We start from the raw sequence: 12635 nt of genomic DNA, 5'->3' as shown, positions 1-12635 counted from the left end.
CACACTTCATTTTTCCCTTACATTTTTCAAAATGTCAAAATAAAATTTATTACGTAAACAAATTTTGGTAGCTTCGGTCATGCAATAATCAATAACCAATCATCGTCAAAAAGTTTAATCTCACAGGACTTACGTGTGTTTCTTTTTAAAAATAAGCGTTGATTTTGAAAACTGTGTTGTTTTTTTTTATATAGCTACCCCGTACACCTTCAATTTAGAAGAACACATGTTACGAACTATCCAGGTATCCTCGCAAATTCACCGCTGTCTTCGTAAATTTACGAACACTAAGATTTACTTTTTTTTTGTGAAAATGAATTAATTTCACAGATGAAGTTGTAAGGGCAATATCTTCGCCAAGAAAACGTTTGGAAGTCCAAATAATGAATGATTGTGGACGTTTTCTTGTAGATTTATTTCGGCAAGTCCATTATAACGCTATTCTAGGCATGCAAAACTTGGTAAGTTAACTAACAGTCTTTTTCTGGAAATTGGACTAACCGACTTTTTCCACTAAGCCCACGATATAGTTATTTGATATTACGAAGAACTCTTTGTTTATTTGAGGTTATTTCTTCAGTGAAAAGTCTGTAATTTATAACAGTGCATAGCTGTCTTAAATCATACCGGGAGAAATGTGCTGACGCAAACGTAATTCTAATGAAGCTTAAATCAACAAGATTCCATCAATTTCATCATTAACAGCAGACATTGTTTTGTCCACAGCTATGAATCCACGGTTTGTTTGCTTACAACAGACATCTTCGCCGGTAGGTAGGTAGGTACTTTTCATTTCAGCTAGATTGCGGGTGTAAATCATGATCCCAGAATGAGAAGTAATTACAGAATCTACCATTAAGGACGTTAACTCACCGTTCTGGACGGGAACTTAAAACGGTGTCATTACGCCTTAACAAACCACTTAATTAGACTACCGACGAGTGTGTTCCTGCGGTTGCACGCACACGGCGGGCAAATGAAGTCCCACCTGCGTTTGCTGTCTCCCTGGGGACATGGAAGTTGCAGATGAAATAATGAAACTACAATTTGTAACACTGTACACTGTTGGAAATGTATTAATCTAGCAGTTTCATTATAGGGTTATATATTCGTATACACTGCATGTTGTGTTGTCTCACGAATATACCTATATAGTTTATATGTGTGTTGTGATAATAAATTATATACTGAAGATTCAAGTAAATAATTTTTAGATATTTAAATAACCTGGTTGAAATAAGAAGACCAATGTTAGAAGAGCCAGAAAAATTGAACTACAGCATATTAATAATGCATAAAATACTCCTAACATACCCTTATAGGGATAACATCTAGGAAGTAGCTAAGAGATAAATTGCCTTTAGGAATGATTCGTCTCCCTGCTGCTTTGCTTCAGCTAACTACACTTTATCATCTTTTGCACATACCGATAGCTTGAAAAAATATATGTGTGCGTGTGTTTATTTATTCGCGGCTACACTGTTAAACATTTTCACCTTCAAATTACGAAGGATTCTGCTTACAAATTATTCAGGTATCTAGGTAAATTTTCGGCCATCTTCGTGTATTTATGGACACTGAGGTTGCTTACTTTGAACGTGACTTCAAATGAATACTCAAGGTATTGTAACAAAACATTCAAAAACTGATTAAGTCTACACATGTCCACATGTGTGTCCACCTATGTTGCAACTCGGAAGTCGAAATACTGTGAAGTTTAAACGAACATTCAGTTATTTCAGATTGCGAAGAACTCTTTGTTCATTTGAGTTGAATTCTTCGAGGAAAAATCTGAAAATGTACTGTAATTTCTAACAGTGAAATATCAGCCTAATGTAGAACAGTATTTCTGTACATTACTTTCAATACACATTTTGTTTGTGTCGGTGGAAGGAAGTAGATAATTTACGTGTAATTTTTTATACTTCAAAAATAGAAAACATACTATATACGAGTATGTCTGATAATAATTTGTGGTCTCTATGATACATTCGCTATTTATTTATTTTGTTTGTGTCGGTGGAAGGAAGTAGATAATTTACGTGTAATTATTTGTACTTCAAAAATACAAAACATACAATATATGAACATTTATGTCTGATAATAATGTGTAGTCTCTATGATAGGCCTACATTCGCTATTCATTTTGACGAATGTTTTTTTTTTTTTGCAGTGACAATCGATTTTTAAATGTCCACTTAAATAAATGTGAATTACAAAAATAACCTTAGTGACCTACTGAGGATAATATCGATGTGACTTAAATGCATTTACTCTCAGTAAATAAAAAATTAGCGCTCTAATTACAGCGTAACCAAAGCACGTGGAGGAAGACACGTGTGGCACATATGTAACAGTCTGGCGTGTGAGAGTGCTTGCAGAGAGACAGGCGTAGCAGCTTCGGTATCCTTGAGTAGCAACGGAATGTGGACCGGCCTTGTTAATACTGAATTAGGGGTGATAGTTGATTGTAGTGAAAGGAACAGGTCATACTTGATCCTCGGTTATAATTTAGTTGTTGTCGAACAACTGTTCACATGTTACATTATCTTTCATTCACTTGGCCTAAGTATTAATTTATGTTTCAATGTTCATGAAAGTAAAAAATTTCCTTTCTGCGCATTCTGAGAGATAAGGAAAATGGTTCGGTTCAAAATCAAAAGAACGATGTAAAATGTGCCGGGAGTACAGAGTTAGTCTACGACGGGCGTGTGTGTACACTTGTTATGTGGTTCACTTGAAGCTGGTTACAAATTATCCAGGGAGCTTCGTAAATTTGCGGACACTAAGTTCACTTACATACGACATGAGTCCAAAAGAATGTTCTGGAATATAATAATACATTCAAAAACTGGTTAAGTATACAATACAGCAAGAACAGTCTTCTTTTGTCCACATGTGTGTGTTTCCCAGCAGTGATGCTACGGAATTTTCAGTTTTCGTAACGGCTATCAATTGCGCTACCTTATTTCTTTTATTTCAATTAAAGTAGCTACAATTTATTGATTCGTGTGGTAAAAGAGTTATTGATTTGTGCAATTAACATTATATCATTCATTTATATGTGAATAGTGTGATTGAAGATGTAAATAATTTATCACTATCTATACCTAATTATCAAGAAGTTTCACTTGTGTCGCTCGTTGACTCCACGCACACAATTTTTGTTTAAATTGTAAATACATACTTTAAAAAAAATAAGCTCGGTTTATTTTGGCAACCCCCCTCGTTTATGGACAGGAGCGCGTTCGTAGGAGTTAAATGGGGTAGGCTAGCCATATGGTTTTTCTTCTCCATAGCTTGCGTTAGCGAGTATATAATCTTAACAATCTGATAATAGTGAACCGCTAAGGGCGTGTAATTTTTTTCGCGAAAAATATTTCGAGACTAGCTGTGTGTTAAAAACTTTGTAGCATCGCGTGTGGGCTTTGTGATTGGCCGAGTTTCTTCCAGGTGCGTGTCATTGTCGGCACACGAACCACGAACCACAATTCAGTGCGGCAGAGAGCGCGTCCCGGCCAAATAAGGCAGTGTATTCCCTTACAAGGATGGACCCACTGGGGTGCAGGCAAGCCTGGTTGCAGTATAATTAGCTTTCATTTTTTTTCTCGCGAAAAATAACTTTCCCTCTGAATAATCCTGTTGCTCGCCATAAATTCAAACTGAGCTGTAAATTTGAAATTAACTTCAAAAAGTTCTTAATAAATATGTAGGCACACGGATATTTATGTTTATAATATAAAAATGAAATAATCTGATCGCTGATCAGACTGCAGCAAGGTTTGCCTTCCCTAGCGATTGTTCCCTCGTGATTGGTTGCCGTCTGCCATAGCCGCTATTTGGCCGCTTTTGCTTCCGCACTGGATTGGCTGTGATTGGTGCGCCGACAGTAGACATGTATCTGAAAGAGAGAAAAAAAAACACGGACAATGCTACAAAGTTTTAACACACAAGCTCGTACGTTCTTTAAATGCAATGGGGAATTTTGATTTAATACAATTTTTTTGGACATACGCCATTGGAGTTTTTGGATTGTTTGTAAGGGGGAAAAAATTCATGAATTCAAATTAATAATTAAAAAATGAAAACATAAACCCACAGTAAAAGAGCCTAAATCAGCTGTTTTCCAACAGATAAACCCAACGATGAACCTAAACATCTATTACGGAAAACAAAACGACGACAGCACAGCCAAACACATTCAAACTTAGATACCAGACAGCACAAGAATTCCAGGGAAGGAATTTAGTCATGAAAAAAATAATAACAGCACAGGCGAACACAGTGAGCTAACAACGACGAGAATTTATAAAATAACAGTAAATGCAGACAGACAACAAAACCTGGACAACGCAGCAAATATACGAACACAACGATGAAAGATAGATAATATGGACAAACACAACAAAGCTAACACCGACGAACATTGTGGGTTTCCTGAGATAAAACATTTGAAACGTTTCGGGAACTGACGTCTGTTCCCGTCATCAGGCACAAAACAGACCGGTGTCAAAATTTTTTCGTGAAGAATACATGTTCCTAAATACAAGTTTACGTACGTCGCAGGAGTGCCCAAACCGTGTTTTTGAACGAGAGTGCGCAGGTAAATGATCTGGTTTTCGGTTGGTTCGGTGTGAAGCCGAGCAGCTTTCTAGGAAACACGAGGACCTGCCCCTAATTGGTAATTTGTCACTCGTGCCCGCTCTCTCTCTCTCTCTCTCTCTCTCTCTCTCTCTCTCTCTCTCTCTCTTCCCCCCCCCCCCTTTTACTGCTGCTACAGACTGCTCACTCACGTATCACACATGCCGCCGCCTTGCAACTGGCCTTCAACACGCGGCTGAAGACACCGCTCATACTCAGCGCCCCGACCTTCCAGGCTTGTGTGTTCATGTTACGGTACCTGCACTGTCCTATTCGGTGTTGAAGGAGTTATATGTCAAATTATAGCGGATTCCAATACAACTCTTCTGCCAAGAATACAACACCCGCAGGACAAATTATAAAATGCACTACATCAACCTCCAGATTTAAGCTGTAGGCCTACTTTATAGTATGGATAGTTTATATATCTGACGAAAATGTAAAATACAAATTTTATTTCCCTAGCAGATTTTTAATGTATTTTCATTCTGAGTGTTAAAAAAAATTAAATAGATAAATTTATTTTGTTGATCTCGATAATCACGATAGGCACTGTGCTTCACTGAGATATGATATAAATTGGCCTAATTGTTAACAAGTAGAGAATAGTTAAATTATTTTTTTACATTATATTATTGCATTACTCTATAAAGTTATATATTGTTTGTAAAAATAAGTAATAAAGTATTTTCAAAGATGACAAAATGTGTTATTCACTTGCTTCTGATGTAATTAATTTATGCAATACTGAACTATCAACGTATGTATACAAAGAAAAAATGTTTTTTTTTCCTGGTAGAGCCTCCCTTTTTCCAGGGGCTACTCTCTATTACCCCCAGACCCCTACACTGCATTCATGTATATTTACAGATGTTTATAATTTTTTTTTAATTTACATTAAAATACTGTATCAGTACAAAAAAGTGTTCGTTCGCAGTAATACTGGGTTTGAATTCTTTACCCGGGCATGTATGCTTTGTGTTGTCCTAGTTCCTCCAATAGTTAAAGTTATTTATAATCCATTCCCTGAATATCTTTCCAGTATTAACCGCGAACATTAAATAAGCATAATATAATAAAGTCAAATTGTTGGATATTCGATTATCTTTTACATTGGTTTAAACAAATATGCTTGAATAAAACTTCGATATAAATATTCAGTATTATCTCGAAAAAAAACGTATTTCATAACGTGCAAAAATAACCATAGTCGTACAAAGTTACAATATATTTCTTGTAGTATTACAAACTATTTCTTGGCAACTGGTTTAAAAAGGAATATTTTGTAAAAGTACAAAAAAAAATATTTCTTTGTAGGTAAGGCTTTTCTCCAAAATATTAGAGCGCTTGAAAATGTCTAGGACCGCCTCTTGTGTCTTGTGTTTCCGTGTGTGTGAGATGTCCGTTCTGTCTGCGATACATGCAGAAGCCAGATAGAAATGATTAACCGTTTGACGTGAGATTTAAAAACCCTTGTGCCGTCCGGCGTTGCGCCCCCCCGCCGGGTGCGCCGACGACGTCTCTCTTTACGACTTGACTTACGTACCTACGTGCGGCGAAAGTGCGCCTTCCTTCATCCCGCTAACAACACCCCCCACCCCTCCCTTCTCCCCACACACGGTGCAGCTCGAGAGTTAGTTACCGGCCTCGCGGATGGATTCGCTCCGGGCAGTAACTCCCTGCTAGCGCGTGCAGACACGAGGCGTGGCTCCAGAGGAACTGCTGGTGTGTCGCGGTCGTCCGGAGACTGAACACGCGCAACACGTATTTTCTCTGTACCTACGTGGAATTTTTTAGACGATTAAAAAAAAAAGAGATGCAATAAAAATTGGTTGTCTGTAAAGTCGGTTTACGGACGATAGTTTAACGTGACAACGTCATAACAAAACATTGATGAAATGATTGCATACTTTTATGAATAAAATTGAATCAATTTTATTGAATTATTACTATTTTGTACGAAGACAAAGAAGGAGTGAATTGAAATCTGCAATTTAATTGATAAATTTACTTTTATTTGCACTCATTAATTTAAATATGTTTATTACTTTAACGAAGAGATTATTTTAACTATAACTTTTATACATGTTTGCTATTTAACTTCTTCCAATTTGTGTTATTCTGTTAAGGATAGGACGATGATAGGAAAAGTAGGAAACGAATGGGAGTGTTTCAAGTTTAATGTGCCTCGAAAAAGTAAAATCGATGGTTTTTCCAATCGAGTGGAAGAGAGATAGATGCGGCGCAAGCGTACAATGAGCGTAACGGGACACAACGTAACGAGACAATGCGTAACGGGACACTTTTTCGTACGTGCAGCCGGCGTTCATCGATTTATTAGACGTCACGTCAAAATATTTATTCACAGATTCAACATAAAGTCTATAAAAAAAGGCTACTGAGAAAAAAAACATAAATGTAAAAATGAATACGGTAATCATTAGTAGCGCTCCACTGATAAAACCAGAAGACCTAAACTATCAATATTATATTATTATTAAAACAAGAAGCCCCCGGGCGAGTGCGGGGCTGTGATTGGGCCGCGGCAGCGTGGCTGGGAGGGGTGGAGGGGAGTCGCGGTCTGTCGATCCTGCAGCAGTCGACCATGGCCCCCGCTAGAATCCAGGATCCAGCCCTGTTTATTTTTTTTATGTTTCCCTAATCATACCTTTGTATTTTCAGGTTAAATATCATTCTAAAAAGAGTAGGTCAGAAATAACCATGCAGTTATAATGTAGCACCTGACTGTAAAATTAAAAGGTATCCTGGGTCCAGTGCCCGTAATCTAATGTGGAGGCCATTATGAGCCCCCCAGTGCATGTCTTGTCCGCTCAGTGTGAAAGCGCCTCCCTAACGTTTTAAAACTTTTTTTTACGACATACGTCACTGTTGATTTGCACCGCATGTCGTAAATAACGTGGTCATTGCGATTCTTACAGCGGGAACTGAAACCATGGTTTGCGTGACACGTAGCCTAACGCTATCTATTGTGTGGGCCCGTAACTACTGCCAAAAAATAAACTCGGACGGGAGGTTCAAATCCAAAGTGTTAGGTACATTTCGTAATGTTATCTACTTAATGACTAATTGCCTAGTGGAAGAGGTTTAAAACGCGAAAAAAAAAAACTTTTAATGCTGTTTTGTAATTTTAAAAATAAATGTTCCATATAAATTAGTATAAGATGCAAAATTTCTGGTATGCCACGCCATAAAATATGTGGCTACTATAAAGAGGTTAAATAAATTTAACTGATTTATTTGCCTGATAATTAGGGACCGGAAAAATTCGTGGGTTCAATGACCTCTAGGATGAACTTTATAGTTCTACGTACACTCGGTCAAATGTCACCCTCTCATTGGCTGCTGTCTTGTGAAGGTGTCCCAACGTAGCGGCCTGTGATGCGATACAGCTACGGTTGAGCAGAGGCAGCACTGTGGTATAACTATTTGTATTTCAGGCTGTCGTGAAATGAATCCGCGAATTTTTTCGGTCTCTACTGATAATAGCTTATGCCGCGTTGCTGATCGGATTTTATTTTCCTCGATGTTTGACGTGTCACGCAGACACTTCTCCTGAACGTTTCCGCGATTTGGCTGGCCACCGCCGCTATTGGAGAGAGAGGGGTGTTTGGGAGGAGGGGGTCGGGAACTGGGCCGGGGGAGGGGGGAAGGGCTCTAACGAGGGCGCTGCCGGCGGTCCCGTGTCGATGCCTTTCACCGCGCTCCGTCGACGGCTAATTGCGGTGTTTGAGCGTCGCCCCGGAACCAGGCGTATCAGCGCGCCGACTGCGTGGCGTGCCTCTCGCGTCTCATTGGTCGAGGCCTTGACTGACACGTACATACTCCCGTGTTCTGAAATACCGTAGAACCAGGGCAACCAAACCCCGAGTCCGCATTTGTATAAGTTCATTTCTTTAATGTTGAAGAAAAATGTATATGCTAAGTATGCTTCTTAAATAATACGTAAGATAGTTATTAAAGTATTACATTTCTCGCGAGGGGGTCGGGGGAGTTAGGTTTTTCATTCATCTAGGTGGTCGATACCAAAACGAAAGGTTGATTGGATTAGATCAGTAACATTTAAAATACTCGTGAAAATGTTGTATTGAATCTCGCAAAAAAAAAAAAATTACACGCGTGAGCTGCTAACTGCGATTATGTTCTGGACTGTTCGTGGATCAGTTAATCTTTGGTTATCGATTTCGTTAGAACCAGTATAACAATTTAATGTCACCACGCAGGATTCGCCAGTTTCTCTGGCCGTGAGAAGAATGGCAGTTTTTGCCCTCACCAATGACATACGGTTGAATTACGCGGGTCCACCATATTTTCGAGGTTTCCGAGACTCCCACAGATGGCAGCAACCGTATTTACATATTTACGTTCCAATCGACTTCCGTTCCAGTCGCGAAATTACTCTTACCTAATGCCGCATACCGAGAGCTAAGATGTTACTGATTAAAAAAAAAAATAGTTTAAGGAGCTGGATGACTATCGAAAGACGCCATTTTGGGTTCAACAGTTTTTAGGCTATACCATTTTTTCTGTATTTAGTTTTCAAAATTTGACTTTCTTTAACCAAAGTATGTGTGTGTGTGTGTTTGTGTATATATATATATATAATTTAATAGATTGCCTGACATTTATTAACAACGTGTAACAAAAAACCGCTTGTTTGTTTGAGCATAATTTGTAAACAAACGTAAATGGCCATGTGTACGTCAGCGCATTGTGACTGTTCTATGGGTAATGTGTAGAGACCGGAAAAATTCGCGGATTCATTTCACGACAGCCTGAAATTCAAATAGTCATACCTCAGTGCTGCCTCTGCTATTGGCCCACAACTCACCTGGAAGACCCGGGGACAGCGAGAAACACTCAACCGTAGCTGTACCGAATCACAGGCCGCTACGTTGGGGACACCTCCACAAGACAGCAGCCAACGAGAGGGTGAAATTTGACCGAGTGTACGTAGAACTATAAAGTTCATCCTAGAGGTCATTGAACCCGCGACCGGGGTAGGCGCCAGAAGTGATGACAACTCCAGAGGGCTAAGGGAGCATCCAACTTGCTGGTTAGCTGAGTGGAGTAGGGGGCCGGAGGTGGTGCATAAACTGAGATGGGTAGCCTCAATCCCTTTGCATAGCCAAAAGCTCTAACGCTCTTCCTGGTTGCGTATGCGGCGTATCCGCATCCACGCCCGTGGGGGCCCCAGGGCGGTAGGGCTATTTCTAAGAGCGCTGGGTTACCAAAGAAAAGGGGGGGAAACCCCTGTGACAGTCTATGTCCCTAGTGATATGTACGCCAGTGTAGAAGTCTCGGGCGCAGAACGGTCCATATCCGCACGGACCGCGGGAACTCCAGTTCTCCGGCTGCCGGACGAACAAGGCGTCGTCGACCACGCCCAGCCGGCATCGTGTCTTCGTGGTTAGCGCAGATGGAGGGTGGTTTCGTAACGTCCGCTCCGCAGTTACTTAACCCTGCTTCCCCCTCCCTGGGTTCATGGAGTCCCCGGGACAGGGTAATCGGCGCTAAATGCCCCTTTCCCTCGCCGCTGCTCTCGTTGCGTTCCGACCGCTGAACGACTGTGGTTCGTTCGCCCCTGCTCGTTCCCACGTGTGATCCGGAAAAAAAAAGACCACGTGTCGAAAAAAAAAAACCCTGATTCCGAGGACATCGAGTAAAATGTAGAATACTAGGCATGACACTGCGAAACTAACTGCATTTTGATAAATACAGGCAATACCAACGCAAACTAGGCATTGGGAATAAGGATATTTTGTTCGAAGTAATTGTGAACATTCGGGATATGGCACTTTTTAATTAAAACTTTTCAATTATCGTGTGCACCGAGTTGGTAACGTAAGAGATAAAATGGGTGCTTGTACTTACGTACGCACGTTAGAAGTTATGTTTACTTGGCGTACCACAAAACTAATTCTAATTTTGAATGGAAATAATTAATAGCAATGAAATAAAAGGGCTGTAGTGGTATTATATATAAATATAAATAAAATATTTATTCAATCAAATTAAAAAAAAATTATACTCAGTATGACACGTTAATATAAACACGTGTATAAAATTATTATTTAATTTATTAAAATAATCTAGATACATTTTAATTAATAATTAAAATCAGTAAATATTCTGAATGTTTATTTTAATTTATTAATTTAAATATTTATTAAATAATAATGTAATAGATATTATTTTATAATGCAAATAAATTATATATACGGGAACATAACCTCACAAACACTCCCATGAAAACGGCCAGGAGACTACTAAACCCTCCACAGACACTCCTTGACAGTGACAGTGAAAGCTTACAAGCAACCTGACATCGTTGTACATAAGGGAACATAACCTCACTTATATAAATACACTTGAAAACACTTTGAAACACAATTTCTATCTCTAATATTTACGAAAAATTAATTATTTTATAATATGAACCAGTATTCAATATCAATAACTAAAGTATAAGATTTATAACCACACAATGTTTATTTGTAGGGTATGTAGGCTTGTTTTGTATGGCTTTTTTTTTCTATGTAGCCTTTTTATCACCCTGTGAAATTTTAATTGCTAGGTGCGCGTGCATCGTAAAATTTCACTATCATCATTTTTTCATAACACGCCTAAAAAATATTAACTTCAAAAATATATAATATCCGCAATATTTTTGTAACACTGCAATTGCAACAGTATACATCTTATAATTCTTTTTTTTTTTTGTTGATGTTTGGCCCAAATAAACAGGTATTACAAGTTTGTGATAAGCAGTGAAATAACATAAATCGATTTTGTTAGTTACATATCAGTGTTTTGGAATATGTGACGCTTTAAACTTGTGTTTATATATATATAAAATTTATTTTCTGATTATCTCTTTCGTGAAACGTGAGCTTTTGTAACGTGTTACGTTTGCGGATTTCGACACTTAAATAAAGCTATTATTCTTAAATTAATTTCTACAATATATAATGAAGTAGCATTAAATTAATTCTTGTTTCTGTCCTGCAGTCTCTTTAACAATCCACAAAAAAAAAGTTAAATTATATTCAACGGAAATTTATGTTTAATTTCGTGGAAGTAAAGTCATTCTAAAAGTCTACTAGTTTAACATTGTTTCACGTTGATATGTACATAAGCAAAATACCACTCAATGACTCATCACCAGTTATCTGGACCTATAACACGTATAAACTTTAAATTTGGCAGGTATGCTCTTATAATCTATGAGTAGGGGCAGGCATTTTTCATAAATAAATCTGAACGCCTATTAGACTGCAACAAGGTATACCCGCACCAGCGGTTTCTTCCTTGTGATTGTCGGCCGTCTAGCGAGAGAAGTCGTTGCCTTTTTTTGACTGAGCCACTCAGGACGCTTTTGCTTCCGCACTGAATTACTCTGATTTGGTGTTGTATCAATCGACATGTACCTGAAAGAAATTCACCCAATCACGAGACACAGACGGTGCTACAGTGTTTTAACTGATAACTAGTTTCGTAATCTTTTCGCGAAATATGCGCAGGGCCGGTGCAAGGTAAATTGGCGCCCTAGGCGAAAAACCTTAATGCCCCCCCCCCACCCTCGACAACCTCCCCAAAAAAAATTTTCCTTGCCTCAAAATACATCACGTAAGCCTAAGATTTTGTCAACAATCAAATGTAAGCAGGCTTGTGTTTTTTTTTTCATTATTTAGCTTTATACTTTTTACACACTTCAATCTGATTGGTGTTGTATCAATCGACATGTACCTGAAAGAAAGTCACACAATCACGAGACACAGACGGTGCTACAGTGTTTTAACTTATAACTAGTTTCGGAAGCTTTTCGCGAAATATGCATGGCCCTCTCTATGATCATCCACTGAGGACTGATTGCACGTAGATCAGCCCCAAAGGTGGTGAGCGCGGTTGGGTGCATGCAGACTCCCGTAGCAAAGCCGGTGCAGCTTCGCGCGGAGTCCAGACGCCGTCAGCTC

At 38.8% G+C, this 12635-nt stretch overlaps 1 protein-coding gene across 24 annotated transcripts in view; it reads left to right on the top strand.

Moving 5' to 3' along the window:
* Positions 1-12635, top strand: part of LOC134542024 (coiled-coil domain-containing protein AGAP005037) — a 713248-nt gene that overhangs the window by 589685 nt on the left and 110928 nt on the right. The gene's annotated exons all lie outside the window — the stretch shown is intronic.

Source organism: Bacillus rossius, assembly GCF_032445375.1.
Source record: "Bacillus rossius redtenbacheri isolate Brsri chromosome 4 unlocalized genomic scaffold, Brsri_v3 Brsri_v3_scf4_2, whole genome shotgun sequence".
In the NCBI taxonomy this organism is placed as follows: domain Eukaryota; kingdom Metazoa; phylum Arthropoda; class Insecta; order Phasmatodea; family Bacillidae; genus Bacillus; species Bacillus rossius.
Note: the sequence above shows the minus strand (reverse complement) of the source record. Positions and strands in the feature narration are given on the sequence as shown.